The sequence below is a fragment of the Myotis brandtii genome, unplaced genomic scaffold (genome assembly GCF_000412655.1).
Source record: "Myotis brandtii unplaced genomic scaffold, ASM41265v1 scaffold42, whole genome shotgun sequence".
Taxonomy (NCBI): Eukaryota; Metazoa; Chordata; class Mammalia; order Chiroptera; family Vespertilionidae; genus Myotis; species Myotis brandtii.
In genome coordinates, this window is record NW_005366108.1 from 898,669 (window position 1) to 916,105 (window position 17,437).

Genomic DNA, 17,437 nt, shown 5'->3' on the forward strand with positions numbered 1-17,437 from the left:
AAAATTACCCCAAACTTAAAATATTAGATATGGAAAAAAAAAACCCAAAGTTTTGATAATAAAAATTAGCATCACACCTGGCTGGTGTAGCTTAGTGGTTGAGAGCCAACCCACACACCAAGAGATCACAAATTCAATTCCTAATCAGGGCAAATACCCAGGTTTTGAGCTCAATCCCCAGTGAGGGTATGCAGGAGGCAGCCAATCAATGTTGATACATTGATGTTTCTATCTCTCTCCCTTCTTCTCTCTTTAAAATAAATAAAAACATATTTAAAAAGAAAATAATAAGTAGCATGAAGAATCATAAACACAATAATATATGAATAATAATACCACAATGCAATTAATATTTATCTATATTTGGAACAACTATAACATTCCTTTTAAATAGCTTATTTATGTTGATCAAATTACAGATATGATTAATTAGTTGAATTTTTCCTTTATACTAATAATTGAAAGAGATTTTAAATTTGATTAGAAATTAGTGAGAATAAACACATTCAATTCCATAAATCTTATGAATTATATCATGGACTTTATATTAAGAAGCCTGCTCAAATGTATTCCCAGCTTAAAAATAAATCTCCATCTCTATTTCTGTCACTACACCATTTCTCAGTTTCTTATTTCACCAAAACTTCTTAAAAGAGATTGTACTCAGGTTCTTCATCTCAACTACAATCAGGAATTCAAATTCTTACTTTTTTCTAAAATTGTTTTTTTTCAAGGTTAGCAACAAGTTTAATTTGGCAAACTCACTTGTCATTTTATTGTCCTTATCTTCATCAAATTACCCACAGCATTTTACCTAGTTCCCCATTCTGAATCTGAATCATTCTCCTGTCAAAGCTCCCCTTATACCCATACTCCTAGATCTCCTATTATCACACTGGTTACCCTTCTCAAATTCTCTAATTCTCAGTATTTGTCTTTGGCCTCTCCTTATACAGTACCAGAAATCACTAAAATGTAAGCTGAGATTTGTATTTGGTTTGTTCACTTAACATGAGTATGAGTGGCAATATTCTGAAGACCAATAAATATTAGTTATATAAAATGTTGTTTTATGAATATGCATAGAAGCCTAATCTGTGAAAGCATTATGTTTTAAAATTCACTGTTGTGACTTGAGGAATTATATATTTTAGAAGATGTCTAGAATTAAGAGTGCCATAAGTATGTAGTGGAATGAATACTTTGGTCTTTACCTACCATGGTGCCCAATTTCTCTCAGTAAATTATGCATTTTATCGCCAATGCATATCTTGTGCCTAAGAGAGTGCCCGGGATGTAGCAAATGCTCAATGTTTTGTTATCAATAAATACATGCCTGAGCAAGCATTTTTTGTGTCTATTTCACATTCTCAGATTACATAAACTTGAGCTCTAAAGGGAGAGTTTAGGAAGAGAGAAGGGAAAGACTGATATGATGTCCTACTGAAGGGATATCTTTGGTAAGAATCTGAAGCATCAAGCACTTTATTTGTCCATCCTATATAATAAAAGTCTAATATGCAAATAAACTGAACAGCAGAACAACCAAACAAACAACTGGTCACTATGACATGTGCTGACCACCCGGGGTGTGCACGGAACATGGTGGGCTTTGGCAGCAGGAGACAGAGTGAAGAACATGGCAGGCGTTGGCTGTGGCAGGATGGTGGAACAAGTGAGTGGGGGTGCCTCTGGTGGTTACTGAAAATTCTTTGCTTCTGTGTGTTGCAGTCCTGCTCGGTGCTTGCACCCACTGCCGGTGCCGGCCCCGCTCACACCAGCTGCCAGCAACCAGCTCCAGTCCTGATCACTCGACACTGTCAGCAGGTGCGAGCAGCAGCTGCTGGTCCCAGTCGCTCCTGAGGGTTTCTCCACCTCCCCCTGCTCCTGAAGGGAGATCGGGGCAGCAGCTGCTCATACCCGCTGATGGCGCCGGCCCCACTCCCACACTCTGCTGGCACTAGCCACAATCACTCCACGCTGTCAGAGGGTGCGAGCAGGGCCAGCAGGAGCGAGGCTGCTGGCAGACAGGGGACAGGGGCCGCAGCAGGAGGGGCTGGGTAGGGGCACAGAGGATGGGTCGAGACCCGCCCCTGTGCATACTGCAGCCTCGTGGCCCACAGTTTCTTTCAAGGTACATGAATTCGTGCACTGGGCCCCTAGTATAATATAAAAATACTATTGCATTTATTTTATTTTATTAAATTAATACAGTCAAATTAATTTTGACTAGTCAAGTTATTAATTTTCAATGCTACTTAGGTGACATTTAATAGCCTATCTTAGTACTTTGTTAAAGAACTTTTATTTTAATAACCAGAAAGAGAAAATGTATGTAAGTAACTTTAAACAACTTGTATTGGCTTCAAGGGATAAATTAATACAGAGGAGTCTATTAACCCAATCTGACAAAACAACATTCTAAATATCACCTAAATGTGTAAGAAATAAATTGCCTTTAAGAATTATATTCAACAATAAACTTTCAACACACTTTTAAGGAAAAGAAATGCTTCAGTATTCTAATATATTTTCTAGAATGTCACAAGATGCAGTTAAGTGCTTATACTTAATAACTTTGCTCATTGGACAACAATGGGTACCTGTAGGATACTATAAAAATGTTTGCCATTGTCTATCAAATTAAGGAATTTATCAAGTAAAACTAGAGACAAAACTTGTTTGTTCCTGTCTTTCTCTATGTCTCATCAAATCATGTCTGATTGTAGCTAGATTCCCTAGTATTTAACTATTATTGAATGCAGTAATGAAAGAAGCCATGGAGATACTCAATTATCCACACAGCGGGTGTCCAATGGAGAAGCTTCTTCCTAACCTTTTTCTCTGTGATAAGATAATTACTGTCTGGTGCAATTGCTACTAATATAAATATTCACTGATTGCAAGCTGTGGCCTAAAGGCTGTTACTGAAAAAGCTTCTCTGAGACCCTGTGGGGGTGCCATTGCTCATTTCTAAACAAATAAGGCCTCATCACCCCAAAGAACCATCAGTGTTTCCATATCCAGAAAATTTAAATAAAATTAGAACACAATTTCTGGTGAAGCATAATGAATCCATTTTACTAAATCAAATATTCAGTAATGTTTCTTACTTTGTATTTAAAAGACCCAAATCATCATCCATGAGAAAATGAATCTGTGCTAGGATGATTACACTGTTATATTTTCATAAATTATTTTTAAAATGTAATGGAGATTCTTCTCTCCAGGCAGTATTTTAACTATCTATATTGTTTAAGGAATGTTTCCTCACTCAGAGTAATGGGATCAATTAGAATTTTTAAATATACAAAAATATTGATGGTAAATACCACCAGATGAGAAGTGTATGCTTTGTCAATTCAGTGATGAGAAATGTTAAAGATTTTGACCCTTAGAGGTTTCATGGTTCTTTTGAGTCAACAGAGATAAAAGTTTGCTCAATTTGAATTTTATGAAGTACACTAATATCTTCTTCAAACTCCTTGAAATATTGCTAGTTCATGTATGTCTTGACTTGTATTCCTTTGAGAATTACAATATGTGATTAAAACTCCTCATAATGCAGAACCACTGGTGAGAAAACATATTTTAAAATAAAAATATTTTGTACTCTTTTTTTTTGTACAGAATATATATTCCAAAGTAAATATTGCTTTCCATATTCATCAGTTAAGTAGACCCAGAATCGTATAATAGTTTAGTTCCTTCATGGAGAATAAGTAATAGAGACTTAATACGGTATTATATATAAAAATACTAAAATTTCTTTATCTCACAAATCTTCCTAACGTGACTTTGTCAAAAGAATTTGCCAGGTGACCGGAAAATACATAGGAGTACTTGGAGGTCCAGGATAAACCCATTTATTTTCAGATGTTTCACATGTACTAGTACAGTGACTCAGGGGGTCAGTTCTCCAATTCCTGAGTAAACCAATATGGAGGAAGCTTTTTCTTTATACCCTTTGGTTTCTTTGTCCCCCAAATAAGGATCAGACTTCCAAACCTTTCGTGGGCTTTGCAAAAAGCCCATGTGTTGGGATGGGGGACATGAAGGCCTGGCCTGGCGCCAGCACTGATAACCCCCTCCAGGGGTTTTGTACTGTTCATGGTTTATGGCCTCTGAAAAATGTGAGTATTTAGGTAAACAGGTCTTGCAAGACCAAATAATTAAGGAAGGGGCAGTGACTAGAGACTATATAGGCTAACAGGAATGTGCATTAGGGATACTAATTAACTAGGTACAGAGTCAGATTGCTGGTCTCTCCCCCCGCCCCCCCAAATGTCTTATTTTCCTCATCAACTTTTGCAAGTATTACTCCAAATTTAGCAAATTCAATGTTTTCTCATGCCTCTTCTTATTGAGCTTAACATTTGAACCTATTCAGAAGGCACTGCCTTTCCCATCATCCTCCTTAGTGGTGGTTCTTTTCTCACAACTTTGTTGGGGAGAGATTGGGTCACTGTCCCTGTTGTCCACTGCTTCTTTTGAAAAATTACCCACTTATTTTCTCATTAAAAAATCCAGCAAACAAACTAGCAACTCTTTTTTTGAGATGGAAACCATGCTATTCATGTATACTTTTATTTAATATCAGTAAATATTATCAAGTTATGTCAATTTTTATTTGCTGACTCCCAAAATGTATTTAAAAAATTAGAACTTAATTCAGTTTTCCTCTCCATCTATTCTTGTCATCATCAAGAATAATTCAATATCATGACTCTCATGTGCTTTACTAATTTATTTGTGATTATTTTCTCTTTTATTGCATCTCTACCACTCCTCTTTCTAGAGAAACCATGGTACTTAAAAGTATTTGTTATGGCTCCATTGCAAGTTCAATAATTCAAATATTTCATTACTTGACTACTTTCACTCCATTTAGATTACTTGTTCACCTACTCTGTCATGGACACAACTAAAGCTAATTTGACTTTTTGTCATTGGCAGGACTAATTAGCATCACTAGTGAAACCTCTATTTCTTTTTCATGTGCTATGCATACCATCACAAAACATATGTGATTTAATTTAACATAAATAGAAAGGCCTGATAAAAACCAGAGTATAATCACTCACCTCTTAAGTGCCTCTGTAACTTACCCGCCATTAGTGGTTGTTCCATACATCAGAAGTGTTTCCTGAAGGAGATGTTTAACTTGGACTGAGTTGTCTTATTCAAATTGGTTAGTTAAGTCACCTGCCCCTTTTCCATCAGAGAAATATGTCTGAATATAAGAAAAACAAGAGTGTCATCTCAGTTCTTAGTCCTTGTTTTTACCTTATAATATCTCCCTCTTAACTTTGCTTAAAACATTTTTTTCACATTATCTTGATTTTGCCTACACATTAGGTCATGTTTATGCTAATATCAAGCAACTTCAGTTTCTTCTTTAATTTAGCCTCTTCACCTTGAGTCTCATATACAAACTTTATATCTGGTCCATTTCCAAGATGAATTTGAATATGATAAAAAAGGGATATTTACATTATAGCTCTCAATAACAGAACAGACTGAATAAGATGTTGGACACTACTAGTATGAGCAATACAGGCAGAAAACATGGCTTCATCAGGATGTTCATGGTTAACAGAAGACATGCTGTCAGCAATCCTTCTAATTTCAAATTAAGTGATCATTAATTTCAATCACATATGCAAAAAATATTCACAGCAGCACTTAGGTTAATGCTTCCTTGAATATCTGAGCATTGTAGCAGGGTCAAGTCAACACAATGAAAGGTCACCATACTTTCAGTGCATTTGGGTTAACCAAACATGAACTAGTGGTCTAATTATCACATCATCTACTTTTACCTGACTGGAAGAAATTCATTACCAATCAGGATCAAAACTTTTAATATTTGAAACAAAAGAAGTTTGATTATTTTCAGATTTGTCATCTCTTACATGGGTCTTGATATGAAAATGACTAAGGATTCTCAGTCACCAAGTGATGCCAGTGCCAGCCAAGGATACCACATCTACAGGAGGAGCATCCATATGACTGCCGTTGACATTGTGCTTACACAGGTGAACTCCAGCTGTACAGGCCTGCCTGCCATGGCAAGTACTGAACTTTGGATATTAGTCAGTTGTAGACATAAGCACCACATGAGTGCAATGATCCAATTCTCAGAGGCTTATCAAAGGTTTATAAGTGACAGACACCCCACTTTATAGACATCTCTATTAAGATCTAGATGGACAACGTCATAGTTTCCAATATAATGACAAAAATTAAACTAAAATTCACCCAGTTTCCACATGAAGTGGCTAAAACTTGAGGAAAAGTTAAGAGGACAAACAAAAGAATAGCTTATCATTTAGATAATAATCAAAGCAGTACAGGAGGTATGGTTTTAGCTTCATCTTATATCAGCTAAGACAATAATTTCTTCTGGAAGCCAAATATTATCTTTATGGTGAATAAGTATGAACTATGTTGAAATACAAGTACCCTTATTTGATGTTAAGATCAGGGATAAGGTTACACAGCAGTTTCAGCATGAAAAAAAGATATTTCGTTGAAGTCCATAATTCTGCATACTGGTATCTAAAGCCAGTTTGGTTTTGTATTTTAAGAAAAAGAGCATTACAGACAGCAAGCATATCATCATTAATATTAACGATAATACTTTCATTGTAGAGGTTCCCAAACTATCAGATCACCATAGCTATAGTTATACAGTAACTTTTCCACTATACCCCGAGGCCAAAAGAAATACCTAACAGTCCTGTTTGTTAAGAAACTACATTTAGTCTACTAAGTGTATAATTGTGTTTTAACAACTAAGTAGTTTTTCACAAAATATTCTTGAATTTAAATAAAAATATTCTTAACTACGATTACTAATGTTGGGGCTGCCATTTAGGAATCAGATTTGACATTAAACTCTCATTTCTTCTTCCACAGTAATCTTCACATGGGACTCACTATTATCACAACAGTTGCTGGAACCCAGCTGACAAATATGTGCTGTTATTAAAACAAATGTAGCACTTTAAAATTATATATCTATCAATTTTCAGAGAAGAAGGGGGAGGAAGAGAGATAGAAACATCAATGATGAGAGAAAATCATTGATTGGCTGCCTCCTGCCCCCCCCCCCCCTTCCCTGCACTGGGGATCAAGCCCGCAACCCAGGCATGTGCCCTTGACCGGAATCAAACCCGGGACCCTTCAGTCCGCAAGCCGATGCTTTATCCACTGAACCAAACCAGTTAGGGCAAGTGTAGCACTTTTAATATGAAAACTATAAAATACCTTGAGCAAATATTTCATGCACTTTTCTATCCGTATTGAGTATTACCCTGTTTCCTTTGAATGCTTAAAATATCATGCTGTGCCTCACATTTTTAGACCAGAGGTCCCATTAATCTGGCATTTTATTTGTTGCTGTAAATATGTTACCTTATCTACCAATGTGAAAATTATATATAACTCCTAGGGGAAGATATTCCATTTGAACACAGTAGGTATACATATAATATTTTTAAATTTGGGAAGGCAATAAGTAGTGTCTTTTTCCTATACTCAATCTTAATAACAAAACTCTAACTATTAATTTTTCCTGTAAAATTTTTATATATTTTCAGTCCAATCTATGACATTCATCCCTACCATTTTTTAATTGCCAACTCGTCACAGCTCATTTGCCAGTGGATAATTATCTGGTAGATTTGCTGGTCTTTCAAGTTAACCCGCAAACACTTCTAGTATAAACTAAAGAACTAGAAAAAGATCGGACAATTATCTCTACAGGAAAATTTTTATACACAGAGATCAAGTGTGTTTATCTTATTGATCCTTCAATAACTTTTGAAAGCCTATTATCCTTAGATACATTTTCATTATTTTAATAAACAGTAATTTAATATCTGCTAAATGTAAGATAATTTAACAGTCATGTGATAAAATGACAAGAAACATGTTGTTGCCTGAAGATCTTAAAACCTATGTCAAATTTGCACAGAAGCATGAATCAAATTAGAATGCCGAATGTTTTGAAAAAAGCTTTCTAAGCAGTGTAAAACAGTCATGTTATTCAGAAGCCAACGGACATCAACAATCCAAACATTTTAGACCCTAAGTGGTCTGCTTTCTCTTTTAAAAATTCAAGGTCAAGTTATATATTGTTCTCCTCAATCCGTCAGTTATATTTATTTCTTTTCATAAGCCCTGTAATGTCCTGAGACAGTGCCTGCATGTCTTCTCATATGAATAACAATCCTTTCCTATCCTTGGAAGGGAAATTTCCCACTGTCCTGAAAAAAGCGACTGTAGGAATGTGTGGAAAGGATTTCCATCCCATTCTATGTGGATGATTTTATATTAACATATGCTGAGTGCTTATGAATATGAAATAATGTTGTTTTCATTTGTGACCTGGACATCAATAATTGTCAAATACTTACATTATGAAAATATAACCTTTTTGTAACATTTACTCCAACTGTGGGAATGATCAAGTAAACATTTTAATGTTTATTTTGCTTATGGTTTATTTTTGCTCACTGTTAGATAAATGTCATATACTGTAGGGCCATGATTCCCAACCAAGTAGCCTGCTTAATCACCCCTAACCACTCTGCCTACCTGCCTGATTGCCCCTAACCGCTTGCTGGGGGGCTGCCAGCCAGGGTGAGGGGCCATGGTTGTTCTGGTCTCTGGTCGTTCTGGTCATTCAGCCATTTCGGTCGCTGGGCTTTTATTATATAGAACTAGAGGCCGAGTGCACAAAATGTGTGATGGGGGGAGGGTCCCCTCAGCCCAGCCTGCACCCTCTCCAATCCAGGACCCCTCGGGGGATGTCTGACTGCCGTCAGTCGGACATCCCTCTCTCAATCCTGGACTGCTGGCTCCTAACTGCTCACCTGCCTGCCTGCCTGATTGCCCCTAATTGCTCCCTCCTGCAAGCCTGATCACCTCTAACCGCCTCTGCCTGCTGGCCTGATCTCCCCTCATAGACCCCCCTGCAAGCTTGATAACCCCTAACTGCCTCTGCCTGCTGGCCTGATCGCCCCTAACTGCCCTCCCCTCTGCTGGCCTGGTTGCTCCAAACTGCCCTCCTGCCAGCCTGGTGGCCCCACGCAACCTGCTGGCTGGTCATTTGTTTGCCCCTCATTACCCCCCCCCCCCCCCCCCCCCCTGGTTGCCCCACGCAGTCTGCTGCTCAGTTGTTTGGTCGCCCCTCACTAACCCTCATGCCGGCCTGGTCGCCCCATGCAGCCTGTTAGGTCATCCGTTTGGTTGTGATGGTCATTTAGGATTTTATATAGATAGATATTTAACAATAACTCAGGCCAAAGCTCTTGTACTGGAGATATAATTTAGAGTGTTATGTGAAAGTAAAAAGTTTAGTTGCTCTCTTCTTTTTCAAGTTTCTCTATTTTAAACCCAAAACCAATCTGCCATGAAGAATCAATGCCCCACTTGCTCTACCCAATGAAATAAAAATTATTAAGCTTGTTTTTAAGTAATTAAAAAAAATAAAGCAAACACATTGAAGGGTGCATGTCATATGTACATTTGTATGATTTTTAAGTGAATAAACACACATACCCACACCTCAAAAATATAAAATAAGCAAGTGACCAAGAAGATTTCCTCTGGCATCTTCCCAGCCATTATCAACAAGAAAGGTAATTAATCTGGTTACAATAATTATACATTAGGTACATCTGTTTTTAACTTTATATAACCGAAATTATACAGTACATATCCTTTTTATCTGGCTATTTTTGATCAATATTATGTTCATGATATTATATATTTTAGAGAGTAGCAGTACTTATTTTTCATTGCTGAGTAACATCATATTACACAGTTTATACCATAATTAGTAATCAATTCTAATTCTGAATGATATCTGGAGTGTTTCCATTTTTGGTTATTACAAAAAACGTTGCTATAAAGATTCTCATAATGTTTCTTGTTACACATTCCTACATTTCAGTTGAGTCTAATTACTGGATTGATTTGTCATGGATGATGCATATGTATTTTCTGCTTCAGTGAGAACTACCAAATTTTTCCAAATAAATGAGGCTAAATTTTTTCCCCACCAGTAGCATATGAGATTTCTAGATATGCCACATTTTTGCCAAGACCTGGCAGTATTATATTAAAAAAATTGCCATTCTGCTGAGTACAGAAATTGATCTCATTCTGGTATTAATTTGCGTTATCAGCAAGTGATGTTGAACACACTTTATTTCTGCTTATTTGACTTTAGCACATCCTTTTTTTTTAAAATCAACAAACATTTACTCCCATTCAATGGATTGTCTTTTCATTTTGTTGATGGTTTCCTTTGCTGTGCAAAAACATTTTAGTTTGGTGAAGTCTCATTTGCTTATTTTTTAAATTTTGTTTCCCTTGCCCAAGGTGATATACCAGGGATAAACATTGCTATGAGAAATGTGGGAGTTTTTACTGCCTATGCTTTCTTCTAGGATTTTTATGGTTTCGAGGCTAACATTTAAGTCTTTAATCAATTTTGAGTTCATTATTGTGTACGGTGTAAGAAGGTGGTCTAGTTGCATTTTTTTGCACATATCTGTTCAGCAGGTATGAGCAGAGCCGGCACTTGGAGCAGGTGTGAGCGCTGGGCAGGACCGTGGAGCGTAAGAGCAAAGAATTTTCAATAACCACCAGAGGCTTGCCCCGATGCCTTGGTCTGGCACCCCCCCTCCCCTGCTCCACCATCCTGCCACAGCCGACGCCCACCATTTCTGTGCTCTGCTGCCTGCTGCCAATGCCCACCATGTTCCACGCGTGCCCCCTCATGGTCAGTGCATATCATAGCTACCGGTTGTTTGGTTTTTCAGTTGTTCTGCCTTTCAGTCTATTTGCATATTAGGTTTTATATAGAGAGATAGTATTTAGACATTTATATCCCTTATGAAGTGTTGAACCCAATAAGTCTAGTACCGATCTGACACAATAGATCTGACATAATCATTTTAAATATATGATTATGTGTGAGTTTATGTCTGGATTACCTGTTATGTTCCAATGTTTTATTTGTCTCCTTCAAGCAATAATTCAGTCTTTACTAGTGCAGATTTATTAAGTGTCAATATATAATAATGTGAGTCCCCCAACTTTTTTCTTCATATATATTTCCATATCAGTTTTAGAATCTTGTAAATTTACACACATAGGATTAAAACTGCACACACACACACACACACACACACACAACCACATGCACACTCCTTTGCAGAGATTGTTATTGGGGATGGATTGAACTAATAGGGAATATATGAATTAGAGGGAAATTTACATTTTAATATTGTGTCTTCCCATTTAAGACTGTAGTGCAAGCATGTCAAACTCGTGGCCAGCAGGCTGCATGTCTCATTTATTTGACATGCTTGCTAGTGTATTCCTCCATTCTTTTAGTTGTGTTAAGCTTTTTTTCCCAGTAATACTTTATAGTTTTCTATGTAATCTTGTACATTTCTTCTTAGTTTTATCCTAGGTATTGGATGTATTATATGCTTTGAAACTACATTTTAAAAATTTTAAATTTGTTTATTGTATAAAATAATATAATTTTTATATTTACATTATAGCTAATTTTTTAAGTTCACTTATTAATTTAAAAGTTTCTCTATAAAATGCATTTCAATATAATAAAGATCTCTCTGACTTCAATATCTTTGCTCTTTCAAAACCCCAATAGGACTTAAAAAAATTTGAAAAATTTTTAAGATATATATTTTTTATTTCAGAGAAGAAAGGGGGAAAGAGAGATAGAAACATCAATGAGAAGACAGATTCAACGATCTGCTGCCTTCCGCATGCCCCCTACTGGGGATCGAGCCTGCAATACAGGCATGTGCCCTGACAGGGAATCAAACCATGACCTCCTGGCTCACAGGTCGATGCTCAATCCCTGAGCCATGCCGTCTGGGAAGGACTTTTTTTTATAAGTATTTTCTTCAGTTAGCTAGTATTAATATTGTATGGTAAACTAATATTGAAGAAGTTTTAAAGGTAGCTAATGAAGGCTGGACTATTACCCTCCCCAGTTAGTCATTTTATTAGAGGACATTTTTAACTGACACTATGATAAATCAAAGTAATGACTCTATCAAAGGGACATAGAGGAAGGCTCTTCTGGAGGATATTTTCAGGAACCTCAATTACCCCTTAAATCACATGTGCTAAGTGACAATTCATTCTACCTATTTACATAGCCATTCCAAATTACACCACCCTGGACCTGTCCAATTATCCTAATAACCCTGCTGATTTATTTCAAATAATGCAATACAGGAAATAAAAGACACTGTTACTACTTAACTTATAGATTAATGTTACATCTCCAATTTGTCAAACTTTATTTTGAAATGATGAATAGAGCAACACATTGTATTATAAAACAGAAAGAGGCAATGCACACTACCAATTGCATATATCAGAGCAACTAAAATGTAAATGCTTTCAAATTAGCCTATTCATTTCCAAAATGTTCTCCTTTAACCTTCAGTGATCTTGTTGCTGGAATCAAATAACAAAATGTCAGTAGTCACTGTCTCCTTGGTCACCTATTTCATTTATATCCTGGAAAACATTTAATCCTATAATTCTTTTGTTTTAGTAATATTATAATGTACTGATTATAACACTAATTTTATATTTTGTTAACTGATTGATTCAAGTTATAAAGTAAAAAAAGGGAAGGCAATTCTAATTATTTGAATAGAAGATAAGCATTGTGAAATTTTAAGATAATTTAATTAATTTGTATGTATATAAAAATGAGTTGGAAAAAGTTTGAATCCCATAGGAGGTGAAAGCAATGTCCTGCCTTCCTATTTCTCTCTCACATGTAAACAAGTTCTGTGTGTGTATGTGTGGCTTATCAGTGTACTCTCTTTGAATTCATTTGCTTTTGTTGCTGATTTTTTTGTTTTAAATGATCCCTAAATATAGTGCTGAATTACTCTGTCCCTAAGCATCAGAATGCTGGGATGTGCCTCAGAGAGAACATATGTGTGTTAGACAAGTTTCCTTCACATATGAGTTATAGTGCTCTTGACCATAAGTTAAATGTTAGAGAATAAACAACATTATTTTTAAAATGGGTTAAAAATGTGACCAGAGACTCACAAAAACTTACCGATGCATGTCCCCTAGGAACAATGGTTTATTTTTCATTAATATACTGTTTACACAATTTTAGAGAAAGCAATTAATGAGAAAAAAGAGAATGGCCTGTATGTGATTGAAAACATACATGTACATAGAACGTCAATTTGAAGAGAGTAACTTACCAAATACTGCTAAAGCTTTAGGCATGTCCCAGATCCACAGCATCATCAGAGAAAATAATACAAAGTAATTTGAGAACGTTCAACAGGTAGCTTCTTAAAACGCTGCCCTATATGTGAGAAAATTCAAATAAGAAATAAAAAATATTTATTGTAGACTTACAAATATAAAATACATAGAAATATTGTCATTATAAAGCATGAAAACTTTCCTTAAAACCTTTTTAAATTATAAAATATAACAAAGATGAATCATATATATGTATGTATATTATATTCATTTTAATAATTATGAACTAATCATCTATAGAACATTTCCAGCACCTTGATCTTAAACTTCCCAGTCTCCAGAACTCTGAGAAATAGATGTTTATTGTTTAAGCAATAATAAAAAAAAAGAATACACAAAACACATCTGTTTACATTGAGCCTGTAATGCTATCTAAAATGGCATAAAAAAAGAAATTAAGTGTTTAAATTATATAAGGTCTGATCCTAATGTATTTTCTCTCGCTTAAGTTGAACAGGTTTACCTGATCTCATGTACATTTTAATATCTGGGAAGAAAGTGGTCAAGAGGGAGGACTCCAGAACCACAGTGCAAATACTGAGTCATAAGTCAGTTACATTTTTAAGTGCTACTGCCACCATTTAGAATGCCTATAATTTGACAGGCTATTCAATCTCTGTAGGCAACAGTTTTCTCATCTGCATAATGCATATTTTAGTAGTTGCTTCATCATTAAGTTGTAAAAAATGAGATCATTTATAAAATGTGTTCACGTACTTCAGGAATAATTTTAGTAAATATTAGCTATTATTATTGAATGAAATTACTCGAAGTTTTTTGACAATTAATGAAAGAATATATGCTATTTGAATTAGATTTGTGAAAGTATTTATATGTTGTTAGTATGCAGTTGTTGGGGTTGTCAATATATATAACATGTGTTTTGTAAACATCAGGTCGAGATAGGTTGCAAGATCTGGTGATAATTGGAAAATTTCATTATTTTATTTGATGTTTAATTTAACTAGAAATTAAAAGTGAAAGAATTAAGAAAAACACTCATAGACACAGACAACATGATGGTGATTACCAGAGGGAAAGGGTAGCAGGAGATGTAGAAGGGAGTATAGAGTGGATAAATGATGATGGAAGACTTGATTTGGGGTGGATAAAACATCTACATCATTTCATTTACACAATGAAATACTACACAGCGTAATAAGATAATTTTTACCCTTTATCACAGCATGGATGGACCTGGAGAATCCTATGCTAACTGAAATAAGCCAGTCAGCGAAAGACAATTACCATATGATTTCACCCATATGTGCAATCTAATGAACAAACTGAGCTAGCATTTTCAGAACTACCATCTCATATCATTCATTCTACAGCCCACTGATTGGAACGGCAATACAACACCTGAAACCTACATAAGTTTATTAACCAGTGTCACCCAAATAAATTCATTAAAAAGAAAATTTAATTTTAATTGGACAAAGATAAAGACACATAATCCACAGAAGATCAATTAGTGATAGTCAATAATCATAAACTGTTGGATGTCACTAGTAATCTGGCAAATGTAAAATAACAAAGTGAGAACTGGAATGGGAGTCATGCTGGCAGAGGGAAGAAAGAGTTTACGGTAAAGGCCTGTAGGTCGCGACCCCTTTGGCAGTCGAACGACCCTGTCACAGGGATCACCTAAGACCATCCTGCATATCAGATATTTACATTACGATTCATAACAGTAGAACATTACAGTTATGAAGTAGCAACGAAAATAATTTTATGGTTGGGTCACAACATGAGGAACTGTATTTAAAGGGCCAGAAGGTTGAGAACCACTGGCCTAGAGGAAGAAAAAAAAAAAGCAATACATGATTTGACTGAGGAAGTGAAAGCAGATAGTATGCCTGGAACCCAGAATCAGAGAGGGGAAAGGCTCCTATAGGTGATGCTGAGTTCAGACTTTATGCTGAAGATATTGTAGGAGTCCAGGCTTCCTGGAAGTGACTCAAATTCCAGCTTAAAATGCTCCAATGGGATCCCACTGTGCTTAGAAAAAATCCAAACTTTATCATGGCCTGGTCCTGTTTACCTCTGAACTCACCGACCTCTCTCTTTATCCTAACTCCAGTTCCCACCAAACACTCCAGTCTTTGTCATCTCAGGTCCTTCCCCTTGCTGTTCCCTTTGCCTAAAAATGCTTTCCCTCTGATCTTCAAATGGCTGCTGGTGTTAACCATTCATATCTTGGCACGGAAGTCAACCTGAGAGGCGTTCCCTGTTCTGTTTTTTTTCTAAAGTAGCACCTCCAGATTTGCTCTAGAGAAGTGAGTGGGGTTGTGGATAAAGCAGGATTGGCTGTGAATTGATGGCTTTTGAAGCTGGGGTGAAGGATGCGTGGACTTCCTTGTCCTGTTCTATTTGTGTCTGAAGATTTCCATAATAAGTTAAAATAAAATAGTACTCCACATCCCCTTCCTCTGCATTTTATCTTTTTGTTTGTTTGTTTGTTTTACTGGTAAAGGTGACTTTTAATAAAAGCCATCATTTAACTGAAATAAAAAAGTACAAAACTGACCATGCAATCACAGCTTCACTTACAATGATACGAACGGGCACGTGTCATTCCCAACCGTGCCACAGTCGGTCCCATGGGCCTCAGTGACCCCTGTGAACCCTAAGGGGACAGTGGAAATGGGGCAGGAAGCTGCCCCTGGACACGTCTGAGCCGTCACTCCTGCCCCATCCCACCTGGACCCAATAGTCACGCACAGGCCCGGACGGAAGCACCACCGCTGGTGCAGATGTGCCTTGGAATTTAAAGCTTCGAGACGGGGTCACAGAGGATAACTGAGCTCTCAGAGGGCCTGGAGGATGGCTTCTCACGTGGACACGGCAGCGACCCGCCACCACCATGACAGCCGCACCAACGAAGACCTCCACCCCCGCTCTTTCGAGGGAACAGAGCTAGCAGCCCCCCCCTCCCCACCCCCAGCACTGCCTCCGCACCTCCCGGACAGAGGAAGCATCTCCCCCAGGGCTGGGCTCTGGCGGCCAATCCTTCTGCCACGACAGCAGCCCCGCCAGCACCAACCACGCGGGACCCAGGAGACCAAGGCCACACGTGCCCGCGAGCCCGGGGTCTGCGGCGTCACTGACACCTTCGCTTCGCCCTAACGCTGCTGTGTTCACGGTGCCGCGCTCCTGTTGGGCATCGGAGCAGAATTCATTTCTGAGTGAAACGGGCAGGGAACCAGATGAAGGCGGAAATCTCCCGCGCGGGCTCCCAGGGAGGGTTCTGTGTAGTGTAATGAAAAGTGATTTTTAAAAACCTTTGCAGTCGTTCCGAAACACGAGGCACCAGCAGAGCAGACTCCGGCCAGGACGGCCTGGGAGACTCCGTCTGTCTGTCCATCCTCGGCGGTGGCCACGCCCCTCCCTCGGGGGAAGGCGACAGTGACACGGTCAGGTCCCGCGTCAGGCCATCGGGCCGGTCGCTGGGGTGGGCCTCGTCCAGCTCCACTGACAGGTCCTCCTCCATCTCCTCGCCGATGCTCAGCTCGCTTCTCTCGGAGCGTGGCCGGTGCTATCGAAGTCACCCACACAGTCGTCCTCTTCTCCTGCCCCTAACGGAGGGCCTAACCCAAGGGAGGCGACTTTTATCATCCACCCGCTTCAGGTCTTCCCGAACCGCCTTTCCCTTTTGGCCTCCCGAGTCTTCCAAGGAGGGCGCTCCCGGCAGGGAGCCGAGTCCTCGCTTCCAAGGATGGGGCGTCGGCGAGCGAGGCGAGGCTCCCTCCTGGCTTCCCAGGGTCACTTCTCCAACCGTAAGCTTTTTCCGGTTTCGGAATGGGATCGTCAAAGAAAGAATCTCCGTCCAGGTCATCTTCCCGCGGACCAAGGCCAGCTTTGTCTCTGACCTCGAGACTTCGGTGGCTTCAGAGAGATCCCATTTCTGTCTCGCGGGCCGGTACGTGAAGACCGCTCTTGCTCGTTGGTTCTGACGAGGAGATGCTGGTATCGCTCTGACCAGCACCACTGCCGGCCTTCTTCCCGGCCGGCGCGCGCTCAGCTCTCCTTCCGGTGACGGCTGTGGAGGATGCGCATTGGCCAGAGCTGAGCA

At 38.3% G+C, this 17,437-nt stretch overlaps 1 pseudogene; it reads right to left on the minus strand.

Annotated features, from left to right (window-relative positions):
* LOC102262922 overlaps nucleotides 1-17,437 on the minus strand; it is a 20,919-nt pseudogene that overhangs the window by 2,656 nt on the left and 826 nt on the right.